Here is a 16,631-nt window from a genome sequence, read left to right as displayed (position 1 = left end):
AATGGAATTGATCTAGAAGCCGTTATGGTTGTTCCTTCTGGTATATAAAAGATGTAAAAGAAATTGTATTTACTCATTGTATATATTATTACAAACATACTGCCTTAGAAAGGTTCCCTGATCTCTTCTGTTTATTGTTCATTGTGAACCTTTCTTTTTTTTTGTACTGTATTTTTTCATGTAAAACAGCCACTGTTTTTTATATCCTGCTTTTCACTACCCAAAGGAGTCTCGAAGTGGCTTATAATCACCTTCCCTTCTCCCCACAATAGATAACTTCTGAGGTAGGTGGGGTTGAAAGACCTCTGAGAGAACTGTGACTGGCTGCATATGGAGGAGGGGGGACTCAAACCCAGTTCTCCAGATTAGAGTCAAAGAATGAGACAACAAATGATCTCCATGCATGTCTGAACCAACCAGTAGGCTCAGAAACAAACGTGGAGTCAACAATCAAAGGCTAACTATGAAGTGCAAGTGTCTCACCAGAACAAAGTAATATATAACCTGAAGAGTTTTTTTAAAGCATATATAACCTGAAGAGTTTTTTAAAAAGCATATTTATCTTCCAAACCTGCCATATTGTTATGTTTATTGATGGAAAGCTGCAAAATCCAATCTTGTAAATACCATCATTTTCTGTGAACCAAATTTTCATTCTCTCCTCTTTCTAATATGTTCCAATATCTGCTAAAAAACACTTCAATAAAAATATTATCCATTCTGGTTGCTTCATTGGGCATATGAGGATAAAACTAAAAAATCTCCTTCTAGCAAAGAGCCCCAAATTAGAGGCTACCTACTTTGCATGAAAAAGTTTGGCAAATTAGTATGTTTCCATCCGTTTAACATGCATAAAACTGTTTTCTTGGGTTCATACCTACATAATCCACAAGGATTCCCTTCTCTGACCTTTTGTTTACATATCTCACTTTTCCCAGTGATATTTTTACTAGTGTGCTTTCTGTAAACATGACCTTGACTGTCCTAAAATTTTTCTTTACTATACATTCTGTCAGATTATATTTAGTTCAAAAGGAAGCCACACTGTGGACAGCTTGAAATTTGCAGAAGTTCTGAAATCAGCAGAAAGAGACACCTTTCACTTAAAAACCTAGAAATAAGACCATGTTTCTTGGTACAAAACCGTGGAGCTAATTATGAATAATTTATTCATGTAGAATTCTCATGCTAGTAAAGAATGGCTGGGCCACATTGGCAGGGTAGAGCCACACAAATTAAAATATCCTGTGGTAAATAAAGGGGGTTGCTCAGATCTGTTAGCCACTTTGGTGGTCCTCATGAGGTCAGAAAGGCAGCGTAGAAATTTGATAAAATAAAGAAACCATTTTCAGTGTATGTTGAAAAGGAAAAACACTTTAAGATGATCAGAAGCAAAAAGATCTTTAGAAGTTTACAAGAAGGAACTCAGAAGGTTTGTGTGTGTGTGTGCGTATATGTGGGAGGGACGGATTCAATCCTTTCCCCTCTAGCCAGCTCACCCTCAGTTCCCTCAGAATCAACACTTAGCTCCCACATCCTTCCTCACAGGCAAATGTTTGCTTGCCTGCCTGTCTGCCTTTTCACTATTCCCCTGTTCTGCCTGCTTGATGTGCTGCCTGCCTGCTTATCACTTGCCCATCTGTCCCTATGCCTACCCCTCCTTCCCCCAGTGCTGTTCTCACTCTGCCCACCCACCTATCCTTTGCTCACCAGGCCCCATCCTTGTTACTGTGTTACTGCTCCTTTCTCCCCACTGCTACTGTTGGCAGGGCAGTTTGCCCCTCTGCCCTTCACTCCTCAGCCCGTCCATTTTCAGCATCACCACTATTTATCATTCCCCCCCCCACCATTCATTCAACAGAAGCTACTGATCCTCTTCCCCTGACTATCCACCCATAGCAGCATTGAGGGTGTGTGTGGAGGGGCAGTGGCTCCAGCAGCTCCTGTTCACCGCCTCACCACCCTGAGGCACAGCAGTGGCAGGGCTGCTCTTGTTTCTGGATGTCCTGATATGTGAGCTGTGGTAGCTGTACCTCCCTTGGTTGAAGTCCTTGGCTATTGATTAGACAAAGAATTCAGGAAAAGGACACTGAACATTTGGAAATAACTTGATTGTTGATAAGCCATTTGGATAGGTCTCTTTTCATTTTGGTGTACCTCCCTCCTCAGTACACGTGCAGATAGTGTTTCCACCTGTGGGGAAAGGGATTAAAGCCACTCCATGGTTTTTAACTTTTCATTTTTTTCTGCAAGGGGAGGGGAATCCCTAACTTTGTGACAAATAGCCATGGCTTCAAGTGTGCATTGATGGGTCCATTTGACTATTAGATGCATATTGCCACCCCAATGAGGATACAAAGCACCTCACAACATTGTTTTCCCTCCTTGACTTTATCCTCATAGTAATAACTTTCCGAGGTAGCTTAGGCTGAGATAGTGATTTGCCCAAGGTCACCCAGCAAACTTTTGTGATAGAGCATGAATTAAAACCTGGATCACATAAATCATAGCCCGGCAGGCTAACCATTCTATCCTGAAGAAGACGATGGCATGCTGGTCAGTGCTCTTGCAGACATGGTTCAGTCTTTGTGACCTGCCTTTGCAAAGGAAGCCCTGACCTGGATAGCCCAGGCATGCCAGATCACATTAGATCTTGGAAACTGAGCAGGGTCAGCCTTGGATAGTATTTAAATGGGATACCACTAGGGTCATGATATGGAGGGAGGCAATGGCAAACCACCTCTGAACATCTCTTGCCTGGCTGCCAGGCAATCCTACAGTCATAGGATCTCCTGGCTACACTAAACAGATGCAATATAAGAAATAAATACATATGGCAACAGGATACCAGGGAGTGAACTTTCACATCCCATCCAGCAATCTGCTTTCAACCAGAGAATGGCAAGCAGGACTCACCAAGACCCATTTAGCGCGCATTCGGGGTGGAATGGCGGCGACTAAAATCACCAATAACGCACGGTGCCGGCAGCAACGGGCTGCAGATTCGACGCACGCCGCCGGAAAAGCCTCGTTAGCGGAATGCGGGAGAAACCGCAGCTTCCTTGACAACCAGGGCCCAATCAGCCTTTGGCGCTGCGTGCGTAATCGGGGAGTTCTGGGTTCAGCGGCAGAGCCACAATCGAAGCAGCTGCTGGAACGCCGCGGCAGGTGGGAGGGCACCAAAGCGAACGGGGACAGAAAGGCGGACGGAGATCCCAAAGGGAAGGGGAAGCAGGGGAGCCCCGGAGGCAACGGGCCGGGGCTCTGAGCCCCGGTGGGGAAGAGGGGCAGCATGTCCCTATGAGGGACGGCACAGAGGCCACCACAGCGACCACCCACCAATCCCCGAACCCTCCCCCAACCACAAACGACAGCAGTGGTTTCCCCTCTTTCACTCATCTTCCTGCAGTTCCCTGCAGCCTTCAAAAAGCTGCTTCTCAGGGTTAGGAGATCCCTGGAAAGGACATTAACATAGTGTGTTAGGCTGCTGTTTATAAGGTGAAAATTCAGAGATTCTAGACCACTTTTGTGGGAGCAGATGTTTTGTCTGTTCATCTAAAAAGCTCCTTTGGATCCGATGCTTTGGAGTTCGTTCACATGATTATCTTCTAGAAACTGAATATATGCTGATCAGGTATTTGTTTGCATTTGTGAAGTGGCATATACACAGAGCCCTATTTGTATTATAGAATTTATTTATCGGTGGGACAAAATGGAGTTTTTATTAGACTGAGCAGTCCGCAGACAAGATCCTTCAACTTTTAACTACTACTGTGAAGTACCTAATAACTTTATTTACATTCTAAATAAAATGCAATACTGTGACAGGCCTGCATATCTCCCCATCTATGTTCACAAAAGGTAAATGCTCTAAATTAGGTAATGTAGATTTGTTCTCTTATCACTTTCAAATTGACACAAAGATAATTGCTAAATATGGTCCCTCCAGCTGACTTCAGTCCAGATGCTCACTCTTAACTGGATTAGGTTAGGCTAAAGTTTTTTATGTATATGTATATAAATTAGCTAATCAATCCCCTTTTTTGGCAGAATATTCTCTTTCAGGAGAAATAATCATGTCCGCTGTTAGAAGTTATTGCTTAAAGGCACCACAGGGTGATTTTGACACGTTGTTATACCATGGTAACGACTGAATATTAATATACACTCATGTGGTAAGAGATGGTATTTCTTTTACCACAATAAACACCAGATTTCTCCCTCCTCAGGAGAGCAAGGATGAAGATTTCACTGAACACAATGCATTGGAAATCAGTTCCATAAACTACATGCAGTCCAGAGGCTACATACTATTAGCCAATCACATGCAAACATCTCTGATTCATCACAGACTGATTTCTTTTATCTGTTCTACTTTTTCTCTTTAAAATATTTTTCTTTTCTTTTATACAGAAATACAGAAGGGGTACAAAAAGAGAAATGGGATCATACAACCCATAGTCCTCAAATATTATAATATATAGCAGGGTATATAGAATAAACAAAACACACATACATATACATACACACATATATAACTATATACATAAAATTGTGACTGTACACCTTGACAAAATGCTGAGGGTTCCAAAGCCTCCTATTGGTGGATCCCCCCCCCCCGGGCAATTGCTGCTCTTGCTCAGGATTCCACACTGCCCCCCCTTCCCTTCATGCCTGCTGTGAAGGGAGCCTCTAACAGCCCCTGACTGAGGAAAGGGACATGTTTCCAAGAGCAACAGAGGGAAGTCTGTGGGCATGGATGTGCATTCCTTTTGAGAGAGGGGGGGGGGAAGCATTCGCCTTCTGCCTAATGGTTGGCTGACAGGGACGCCACAGAAAAGCCCCTCTCACTTAAAATGCTGCTGTAGCCATACTCACTGATGGAGGGAAGCCATGTGTGTTGCTTCTCCACCACTCTCTGACCATTAAGTGCAAATGAAACTGGATGCTGATGCGTGGGTTCTTTTGCATCCTGTTTCATCTGCACAACACCCCTGTGGAGTAGGCCTCAAGTGTTTCATCTCCACAACAACCTGTATGGGAGGCCTTTAATGTTTCTTTTGCACAACAAACCTGCTCCCCCCCCTCCAAAGCAGCCATTTGTGCCTAGAGAGCTGATCCTTATAGTCTGGTGATGAGCTGTAATTCCAGGAGATCTCTAGGCCCCACCTGGAGGTTGGCTACCTCTGGGTTGTAAATATTCCTTGAGGTTTAGAGGTGGGGCCTCAAAACAGTGCAATGCCTCACAGTTCATCCTCCACAGCAGCAATTTTTGCCTACAGAGCTGATCTTTATAGTCTAGAGATGAGCAGTGATAGTAGAGACAATGGTAGAGGCTTGCAGGCTGAGATTGGGGTGGAGTGGTGCGGGTGTCTTCACCCTTACCAGCCAGCAACAGTTTGTATTTTTGGCGCAAACAGACAGACCAACTGGATAGTAGAAACTATTGTAGAGGCTTGAAGGCTGGGTTTGGAGTGGAGTGATACAGGTGTGTCCCTCCTGAGCTGTGTGCTCTGGCCAGCCCTTAGCAGCAACAGTTTTTATTTTTTGGCACAAACAGATAGACAGACAGCAAGGGCCCTGCAAGACTGGAAAGTGCAGGAAGATCTAAATAAGGAATATTTAGGTCTTGTAGCTGGTGAACAAGCAACTAGCTGGAGATACTTTGTGGCTGAAGTGACTTTGCTCAAGCCTGGTCTGATAAATAAAGAACAGTATTTTCCATGAAGGCCCTATGACGCTTGGGAGTTTGCATACAAAGGGTTTATAGGAAAGTAGACAGTAAGACTTCGGGGGAGAACTAGGTTTTCCAGTTTTATTAGGCAACAATTTGGCTTTGTGGATGCTTCAGAAGGCCAAGCATCGCCAGCCAAGCAACAAACTGCGCTAACTGAACCCAGTGAAAGGAAGTGGGGCTTCAAAACGGTACAATGCCTCAGAGTCCACCCTCCAAAGCAGCAATTTCTGCCAGGGGAGTTGATCTTTATAGTCTGGTGATAAGCAGTAATTCCAGGAGATCTTCAGGCCCCACCTGGAGGTTGGCTGTCCCTGATCTGGAAATATTCCATGAGGTTTGAAAATGGGGCCTCAGAAGGGTATAATGCTTCCACAGCCACCCAACCAACCACATCCCTGACCTATTGCAGGTCAAGAAAAGATTGCAGAGAGGGTAATGTTGCCAGATAGCTATAGGTTCATGTTCTGGAATTCCATACTTCCTAGGCGTGCTTGGACATGGGCAAGGACTGTTGTGCACAGGGAGACCTCCTCTTAGGGTTGTCAGCTTCCAAGTGAGGTACAAAACCCATACCAAATCATAAGCAGGAGCCCGTTATGTTATTGCGCACAATGGGCTTTACCACTAGTGTGTGTGTGTGTGTGTGTGTGTGTGTGTATTCTGAAACTGCCTAGGGGGTGGGACATGTCTGGCTGTCCAAGTTGGAATAGGGCCAATCAGGGTGCAGACAGCTTTGTCCTGATTGGCCATGCCCCTGCGGCTCCCACCCTCTGGCCCTAGCCTCTAGCCTCTTTGCTCTCAGACGCCTCAGAGCCTGGAGCTAGTAGCAGGTGAGAGGGCCCTGGGCAAAGGGTCATGGTGGAGGGCTTGCTAACGAGGGCCTCGTGGCCTGCTACGCTGGGCCTGCTCACAAGGGCCTCCCAGCCTGCTGATTGCCTGCTAAGGGCCTCTGTCTCGGCCCTGCTAATGGGCTGTGAAAAGCTCTGTCTCGGCCCTGCTAATGGGCCGTAATGAGCAGTGAAAAGCAGAGTATAAAACCCAGCTCTGTACATGCCCCCATGGCCTCATGGTGTTTCTGCCCAGCCCCTGCCCGGCAGGAGGCGAGGCCGCAGTAGATGGTCCTTCTTCTGTGGTGAGGGGGGCTGGAGTCCGAGCCGGTCTGTTTGCGGGCGGGGCTGGGGCAGAAACACCATCAGGCCATGGGGGCATGTACAGAGCTGGGTTTTATACTCTGCTTTTCACTGCTCAAAGATGTCTCAGAGTGGTTTATAATAGTCTTCCCTTCCTCTCCTCACAACAGACACCCTATGAGATAGGTGAGACTGAAAGAGCTCTGAAAGAAACTACTTTGTATGAAGAGTCTAGCTCAAGGTCACCCAGCATGTGGAAGAGCAAGGAATCAAATACAGCTCACCACATTAGAAGCCACTGCTCTTAACCACTACACCAAACTGCACAAATTGCCATTGCCTTAAAGAGACGTAGCTAGAGCGCATGCAAAAGAAGCTCTTGCAGGAGGTTGGTGTAAATCTTTTTTAACTTGCTTATTGACAATCATGGGAATCTTTTCCTCTAAATTTTGACCTTCTCAGAGCAATCCAAGGAGGGAAACACCCAGGTATTTTCTACATGGAAAGGTGATTGTGTGTGTTTGTAATTTCAGAAGAAAGGAATACTTTTGTCTTCTTTGTCTCTCTCTCTCTCTCTTTGTGTGTAGAGGGAAGTGCAGCTCTCTGTCCCCATCCCAAGCAGCCCTTTCCTCCAGGGGAATAGATTTCTGCAGTCTGGAAAGAAGCTTTCATTCTGGGGGTTCTCCAGGTCGCAGCTGGAGGCTGAGAACCCTGACCAGTGGCAGGGATGCCAGACTCCAACTGGGACCTGGAGATCTCACTTCTGGGGTTTCTCAAAGCCTAAAGAATATTTCAGGGCTTTCTCAATGGTAAAAATATTGAGACAAGCTGATGTAGAGGCAGTAATTGAGAAATCCTCTGTAAGTTCTTTGCCAATCAATGTTTTTATGTTTGATTGTAAGATACAACTGATTTACTCTGATAATTGAACTGAAGAACTGACCTAAAGAACATACTGACGGAGAGGTTTTTAGTTCTTTAAGCAAATGTAGCTATCAATTAAATATTTTCATTGAAGGAAGAAACTGTGACCAGTTTAGGAATTATTTGATATTTATTGTTATTAGTAATTACTGCCACCCATTATTACTTTGTTTTCCTTGTAGCTTCATGGGATCCAAAGCCAGGACTTTTCTCCAGGGGGACTGATCTCTGTTGCCTGGGAATGATCTGCAATTCCAGCAAATCCCCAGGTCCTAACCTTTCCCATCCTGCAACTTCTGTACCACAGAGTCCCCCAAGCAAGCCCTTTCATCTTCAGGAGCCTGGAAATGAGTTGTTGTAGAATCCCCCCTCCAAAAACAACCATTTTTCCCTGGAAGCTGATCTTTATAGTCCAATTCCAGGAGATTTTGAAGCCGCAGCTGGAGGATGGTGACCCTTGGGTCAGGGATGTTCCTTGAGGTTTGGAGGTGGGCCCTAAGGAGTCCAAGACTGGACAAGGGCTTTTGCTGTATAGCCAGCCTCCAAGAAGGCCACAGTGCAGGTGTGCACCCTAATGCCTGTTGAATTCTGGGCAGGGCAACTTACTGTCAGCAGGGTAGTGCCTCTTCCACCCAGCCAACTTCTGACATTGGCAGGAAGTTGGAGGCAAAGAGCAAACCCCTTATTAGGTTTTCCTGGCTGAGGTCCATGACTTATTCATGAGTAAACATTCCCAGGGTAGAAGCTTTTCCTGGCTGTCTGCATGCAATTTGACCTGATTTGCCCTCATTGGCAGAGTACAATTTGAACTGATTGGCCCTCATTAATGAGTAAATATTCTCAAATCAGAGGCTTTTCCTGGCTGTCTGCATGCACCTTGATCTGATCGGCCCTCATTAGCAGAGTACTCTCTCCCTCTTGGCAGCATACCCCAAGGGAGGGCCAATCAGGTAGGGAGTTAGTTGGCTGCATGGAAGTTCAACTTTATAATGTTTAATAATAGCGATATAATGATTGGGGAAGGCAAACCACCCCATATTGAGTCTGCCATGAAAACGCTAGAGGGCGTCACCCCAAGGGTCAGACATGACCCGGTACATGCACAGGGGATTCCTTTACCTTTACCTTTTATCATAGAATCATAGAATCATAGAGTTGGAAGAGGCCTCATGGGTCATCTAGTCCAACCCCCTGCACTATGCAGGACACTCACATCCCAATCACTCATCTACTGTAACCTGCCACCCCTTTGCCTTCACAGAATCAGCCTCTCCGTCAATTGGATACCTAGCCTCTGTTTAAAAATTTCCCAATATCAACCTGTTCTTCCCCCAAATGGCCAATGATGGACCTGGACAGGGTGGGAATTAACCATATTCTGCACATTTGTACCGGTTTCAGGGGTTTCTCAACAGTACAAAAGTTGAGAATGGCTGCTCTCTCCCCTTCTCTGTCTCTGTATTTGCCTCTCTTTCTCTAGGTAGCATTTAAAGAAGAAAAAGAAGAGTTGGTTCTTATATGCCACTTTTCTTTACCTGAAGGAGTCTCAAAGTGGCTTACAGTCTCATTCCCTTTCCTCTCCCCACAACAGACACCCAGTGAGGTGGGTGAGGCTGAGAGAGCCCTGATACCACTGCTTGGTCAGAACAGTTTTATCAGTGCTGTGGCAAGCCCAAGGTCACCCAGCTGGCTGCATGTGGGGGAGTGCAGAATCAAACCCGGCATGCCAGATTAGAAGTCCGCACTCCTAACCACTACACCAAACTAGCTTTCTTTAAAATAAGAAGTTTAATCCTGGCAATATACCCAGCCAGGAGATTTTTAAATTTTTCCATCTGGATTAATCTGCTTGTATCGATTTCCAAATCTTTTGACAATAATTTTTGTAAAGATTACAATTGTTTCCAGTCATATTTATCCCCAGATATTTAATAGTTAGTAGCTAACGTATATTCTGTACTCTTAATAATATCTTTAAAATTTCATTATCATTTTTGTCGTTTTTCTGTTGATTTTATTTCCTGAGAAGTATCTAAGTCTTCAATATGTTCCATTATATACTGTAACCACTTATGTGGCTCCAAAACTGTTAAAATCACATTGTCTGCATAACTTTTCATTTTAAAGTCTAAAGTCCTTGTAGCTTGTCTAAAATTTGTAGCTAAATTCTCCATTACCAAACGCAATAGCAGAGGCGACAGGGGGCAATGCTGACATGTTCCTTTTTCAATCAAAATTGTTTTCCATTTCCAACTGAAATAATTTTCCATTTATTAAAACCTTTGTTTCCTGGATCAAAGTCAAGATGTCTTTTAAATATTCTTTTTAAAGTTTTTTGAAGTAGACTTCTTTTTGTAGAGTCTTGAAAGAGCACTGACAAATTATTTTTGTATTTCTTTTTCTACAGATGTGATTTGATCTCCTTTATATATGTTATTACTGTTTTTTTCTTTCTCCTTCCTGAGACAGTACACCAAATATCTTCCAAGTTTGTTTTCCATATTCAAAATCCATTTATTTTAAAATTTATTTTTTCTGTATCTCTTCCATTTCAATATTGTTTAATTGATTTTTAATTATTTGCTAGTTTGCTAGTTTTCTGCTAGTTTATCTTTGTTAAGCTTTTTGTGCCTTTGCTCAAATCTGTGGATTTTTTCCTACTAATGTTCTGTTTTTTCTTTTTTCTTAGCAGCAGCAGCTGCTAATAAGATTTCTCTAATGAAGACTTGACTTGCTTCCCAAATTGTAGTTGGAGGTATTCCTTCTGTATTATGTATTTTAAGATTTCTTCCAGATCTTCTTTGCACTTGTTTATTCTTGTAGTAAAAGAACATCATTTAATTTCCATCCTTAACCTGGTTTCCTGTTCAGTTGCCTGACTACCTCTATATGATTATGATTTGAATATTTTCTGTTAAAGATTTGCTTTTTCTAGTGGCTAAGAGTGGTGGCCTGTAATCTTGGAGGACTGGGTTTGATTCCCCACTCCTCCCCATGCAGCCAGCTTAGAGACATTGGGCCTGTTGCAGTTCTCATAGCTCTCTCAAACCAATTATGCATGGCAGCAGCTGCACCAAACTGCTGTCAGTTTCTTGCGGCAAAGCAGCATGCTCTACCACTTCCCATCTATGAATGGGGACAATTTCTTCCTGTGCAAACAGTCCACCCTGGAGCTGTGCATGCACACATAGAACTCTGGGGTGGAAAGGTTGTGGGATGAGGAAGGGTAAGCAAGCCACTTTGAGACTCCTTTGGGTATTAAAAATGGGGTATAAAAACAGCTCTTCTAAATTAATTGCTAACCTTTTTATATCAACACATTTCTATTCTTGAATATGTTTTATGTCTATCAGAAAAAATGAAATCTCAATATTTTGAGTGTTTGATCCTTCAAGAGAATTCTAATTTCATAATTTTCAAATACTGAAATACATTTTCCAGTAATTTCCCATGTTCAGAATTCCTGGATGTATTCTTCTTTGGATTAAAACTCCATTCATCATATCTTCATCTTGAAACTCTAATATACTTTGAAAGATTTTTAAAATTAACTTTAGTGTTATTTTGCCCATATAGTGTCAACTAACATGCACATCTAACCTTCCAGGAGTCTCATTTTAAAAATTAAATATCTTCCCTGTGGACTTTCTTTTTTTAATTGTGGGTAGTTAGATAAATAGGTACTCCACATGTTTGTTTAGGGCTAAAGCAAGATAATCTAATATTTATTATTTAAGATATTTTCATATTTCTTCTTTATATGGGTCTCTTGTAGGCAGTAAATATCAGCCTTTTAATTTTTGGTTGAAAATTTTCATAAATTTTGTAGGAGAATTCAATCCATTGATATTTACACATACTATTTTTAATTTATCCATTTTGTCCTGATATTGGTTCAATGGCTGTTTCTACTCCTGAGCAGAACTTTGCTTTGTGTTGCTTGAAAGTTTTCCTTTGATTTCTCTGTGAATTTTCTGTTTGCAGTTCTTCAGCCCACAATTTGGCCTGTTCTTCTGTCTTGATTACTTTCCTTCCTTTTGGTAAATATACTTCTATTGTGAATGGTATTTTCCAATAGTAAAGTATTTTCTTTCTTTTAGAATCTGTATCAAAAAGTCAAATTATTTCCCTTTTCTTAACGGACTTGTTGGCAAGGCCTGAAAGATCTGTGCACATTTTTATGGTACTGTTAATGGAGATTCTCTTTGCTTCTTTAATATGATGTCTTATGTTTTCGAATGAGTGAAGTGAACCAATATATCTCATGGTTGCTTATTTTTAAGTGAAAATCTTGAATTCACTCTAAACATTTGGTCAATATCAGGAAAATCTTGTATCTCCAAATAACACTCCTCTTCTAAATTTTGCCTACCAGTTCTTCTGGTATGTCTCTAAAATGCAGATATTAAATTTGCATTGGGTTTACCAAATTTCAGTTACTTATTCTGCTACTTCAAACCAAGAATCTTGTTTTTCTACATGTATGTCATTTTATTTTTGCTCCTTTTTGATAAGAAATTAAAGCAATTTTGTATCACTCTCTAACAGTCCAGTTGATACTTAGGCTGATTGTGAGTGGGTGGGCCTTTTTTGAATGCCCAGGGAAATGCCAATCACCACTTCAGGGTTGGGAGGCAATTTTTTTCCAGGTGAGACTGGCCAGGGATTCTGTTTATTTTTTGGGGGTGGGGGGCATCATCTTGGCATGGAATTGGGCGTCACTGTGTGTGGGCAAGTAGTTATGAGTTTCTTACATTTTGCAGGGGGTTGGACTAGGTGACCCTGGAGATCCCTTCCAAGTATGTGATTCTATGATCCTATTCTATGATTCTATAATTCATGAGATGATTCTTGAATATTCTTCCTGAAGATATTTGAATGTCCCTAGTTATTTTTTTTCCTTCTGACTCCCCCTCTTCCAATTCTTGAATACTGAATACTTTTCTGGTTAATCTGAATATTCTTATTTCCTCAAATTGTTGCATTTGATTCACCAGTACTTGCAATAATTTCCCCCAAAATTCTTCATTTCCTTGGTCTTAATCAGTTTCTTCTGCTTTTATCCTTTTGTTGCGTTCCAGTTATCATTATTCTTCTTGATCTTTATTTTCTAAAAATAATATAGAAATTTCGATATATTATTTCCACACAGAGAGTGTTTTAACTGTCACATTAATTGTATTAAAATAGTCACATCATCATAAGCATTTATATTAATGAGAGATACCTTAAATCTTTATATAAAATTATTTAAAATTGTATCTTATATAATAAACATTCTAAATAAAAATATAGAAAATGAGAAATTAAGAATATAGTTTATCTCCTAATCGAAATTTCATAAACATAAATGTGTCACCAGCAAAATATTTTATACTTTCTATTAAGTTTGAATTTGATAAGAAAAAATGGTGGTGGTGGGGGGGGAGAGAAGTTAACAGAAAAGGGAATCAGGAAAACAGGTTGAGAAAGGAGGGGGGAAGAAAAAATAAACTATCCCCCCAAATATGAAAAATAAAGAAAATAAGAAATATTAGATTATATTTTTATTAAAATTTTATGAAACGAGAAAATTTCTTTGATTTTTTTATTCTTAAAAATCTATGGTAATCTGTTGTAATTCACCCAAAAGTAAAAATAAATAAGTAAATTAAAAAGAAAAAAGAAAAAAGAGGGGCTTACCTAAGTAGCTGCATTCTCATTTTCCAAAATGTGGGTTCCATGGTTCCTGTCCCTCAAGAAGAAAAAAGATTAGATCAAGGTCCAGAGTCTTATTTGTAATTTTTATATGCAGAAATTTGTCAAATGTTATACTCTGGTTGATAATATGCAAAATATATATCTTCCTGTTAAACTGTTTGTCAAATCTACCAAATTGATCTTTTTTTATTTTGCTTGCTAAGATTCACATTGAATCTTAAACATCAATCTCTTGAAGCAAAACAGGTAAAACATCTCCACTGAACAGAAGAAAACAGGGGAAGGGCACCCAATTACCAATCTGAAAAAAATCAATTCATAATATGTGCAATAAGGTAAATCCATCAGAGAGGCTAGAATATGGATCACTTCATCTGATGCCTCTTCCTTACCTCCAAATCAGAGTCCTCCTCAGTCTAATTAATAGCTGTCTAGTTATAAGTTCATTTAATGGCTGTTCTTTCTTGAAGGCAGAAACAAAATTAGACATGGAGGAAATTAGACAGCATCACAAACCTCATGTAGACTATCGATACTCTGCAGATCACGGTAATACACTTCCAGAAATTTTCTTACCAGATACATCAAACATTACTGGGAGTCTGCTAAGCTTCCAAAATAAATTCTGAGGCAGATCTTTAGAAGTGAGACAAAAAAATGGCAGATTTATTTAAAAAAGAAAAAGAAAATACTCATACAAATAGGGAGGCCAACCTTACCAGCAAATGCCGTCCTGTTTTTAGGTGGCTTTGGTGTTATCAAAACTCCAGAGGAGTATGGAGTTCACCTATCACCCGTGGATTCACCTATCAGTTGAAACTCCCCTATATGGGAGATTTAGGGTAGAGAAGTATTTCTCTATCCTGGCATTAATACACCTTCAGTGAGATTAATCTGGAGCTATTAAAAATGCTCCTATTCAGATCATCATTTCTCCAGAAGTCAATAAATATCAGATTTGAATGGAATTTCCTAATGTAACAAATATGAGATTTTGATATGAAGAGCACATTAAAATGAAATGTGCTGGGTTTTTGCCACCAAGTTGCAGTCAATATATGGTGACTCCAATGAGGTTTTCAGGACAACAGGTCTTCAGAGGTGGTTTGCCGTTGCCTTTCTCTGCATAGAAACTCTGGAATTCCTTGTTACTTTCCCATCCAAATACTAATCAAGGCTTACTCTGCTTAGCTTCTGAGATCTGACAAGATCAGACGAGATTGGGTCATCTAGTTCAAAGCTCAAATGAAATAGGCACCACAACAAAGAGGACCAAGCTATCTTGAAATGAAAACTAATGAGGTCAGAAGTAAAGTATGCTTGAATAATAATTTCTATAAAGGTAAAGGTAAAGGTATCCCCTGTGCAAGCACCGAGTCATGTCTGACCCTTGGGGTGACGCCCTCCAGCGTTTTCTTGGCAGACTCAATACGGGGTGGTTTGCCAGTGCCTTCCCCAGTCATGACCGTTTACCCCCCAGCAAGCTGGGTCCTCATTTTACCGACCTCGGAAGGATGGAAGCCTGAGTCGACCTTGAGCCGGCTGCTGGGATTGAACTCCCAGCCTCATGGGCAAAGCTTTCAGACGGCTGCCTTACCACTCTGCGCCACAAGAGGCTCTTAATAATTTCTATACAATTCTTTAATAGCTTGGCCCACTGTTGTCTTTTAAGGATATGGTTATTGGACAAATGAAATATCAGTTGCTCCACTTGTTATGTATTCTGTTGCACTTTGATCCCACATTTTCCCTCTTCCTGGAATTTGGGGGTAGCTTCCCTACACTTCCCAAGAGAAATCTCACCTAGGCAACAGCTAAATCCAGACCTGACTAGCTCCTGCACGGTTGCTATATCTTGAGACCCTCAGTTCCCTAGGGCCATCTTTAATGGTTGTTTCAGTCTCTGTACTACACTTCAGTACTTTAATTCTGTCTCTCCACGCAACTCTAATTACAAGAGCGCAAGAAAATTTAAAACTCGGAACTAGGTAATGTTTTTATAAGGCTTTGAATTGCAGGGTTATTGCTCACTGCAGCCTTGTTTATGTACATTTATTATAAATATCTCCTTGAGGCCAACATTTCCCTTTCTATACACACATAGCAGTTTCAAATTCATTTTTGATATCCTTGATTTTGACTGCACATTGAGCTGCATGTTTAAGGTTTCTAATCTCTGTGCAACTTCTAATTATGACAAATATCAGAAATCAGCATTGCCACTTCAGAAACAAAAGAGCCACTATCTGTAATTTTGAGGGGGATTTTATTAAAACGCAATTTCCTTAACAAGCATGCTAATGTCTCATTTTAAGCTTGCAGAGAGTATTTATCTTTTGAGACAGCAAAATCATTTGCAGAGCGCTTTAACTGCTAAATAAATATTACGCTGGCAACTTCTGAAGCATCATAAATGCAGTCAATATAAACAAAGCAATGTGGAAACCAGCTCCAGTTCTGAGTTTTAAGCGACTGCTGGCTAATTTGTCATGAAACCAGACTCTGGTTTGCATCAGGCTCCGTATTAGCCTTTGGAAAATCTGATTTCTTTTCACTATAATAAGCAAATATTCTATTCTTGTTTGCAAATTTCTGCCAATGAAAAGTACATCAAACCTTCAGCCCTTTTGATACAGCTGGGAAGTACTTAACTGAGGGCCAGTTATTAAGTTCACTTTATTGCTGTCATTTTTAAAGCTAATTTTTTACCACTTATGAAAGGTGATGGATTTGGAGACCTCCATGGAGGAAGAGGCTGTTGTCTTGGCCATAGAACAAGAACCTCATGTGCTGTGGTCATACGCACATATTCCATTCACTCCTGCCATTCTTCCACTATGTTTCACTCCTATAAATGCACCCACATGATATCAACCAACCATGAGAAATCCAGATCCCTCTGAATGAATTTTGCCATTTGTTGCCTCTTGCTTCCACATCATGAGGGCATTTTTATAAGAATATGAAAAGTGCACAAGAAATATCTGGTCACTTTGTGTGATATTTTTTTGTTAAAAATGTTTGCATGCTTTTTTAACACCCTTAGATGAATAAATATTGGGAGCTGTTTAAAAGATGGCTTAAAAAAAAGAGAGAATTAGGCATGTTAAGGCAGGATCAACCCCCCACACTGCAAGAGC

This window comes from Paroedura picta, chromosome 3, assembly GCF_049243985.1.
Source record: "Paroedura picta isolate Pp20150507F chromosome 3, Ppicta_v3.0, whole genome shotgun sequence".
In the NCBI taxonomy this organism is placed as follows: Eukaryota; Metazoa; Chordata; class Lepidosauria; order Squamata; family Gekkonidae; genus Paroedura; species Paroedura picta.
The sequence above is the reverse complement of the archived record's forward strand: the minus strand, read 5'-3'. Positions refer to the sequence as shown.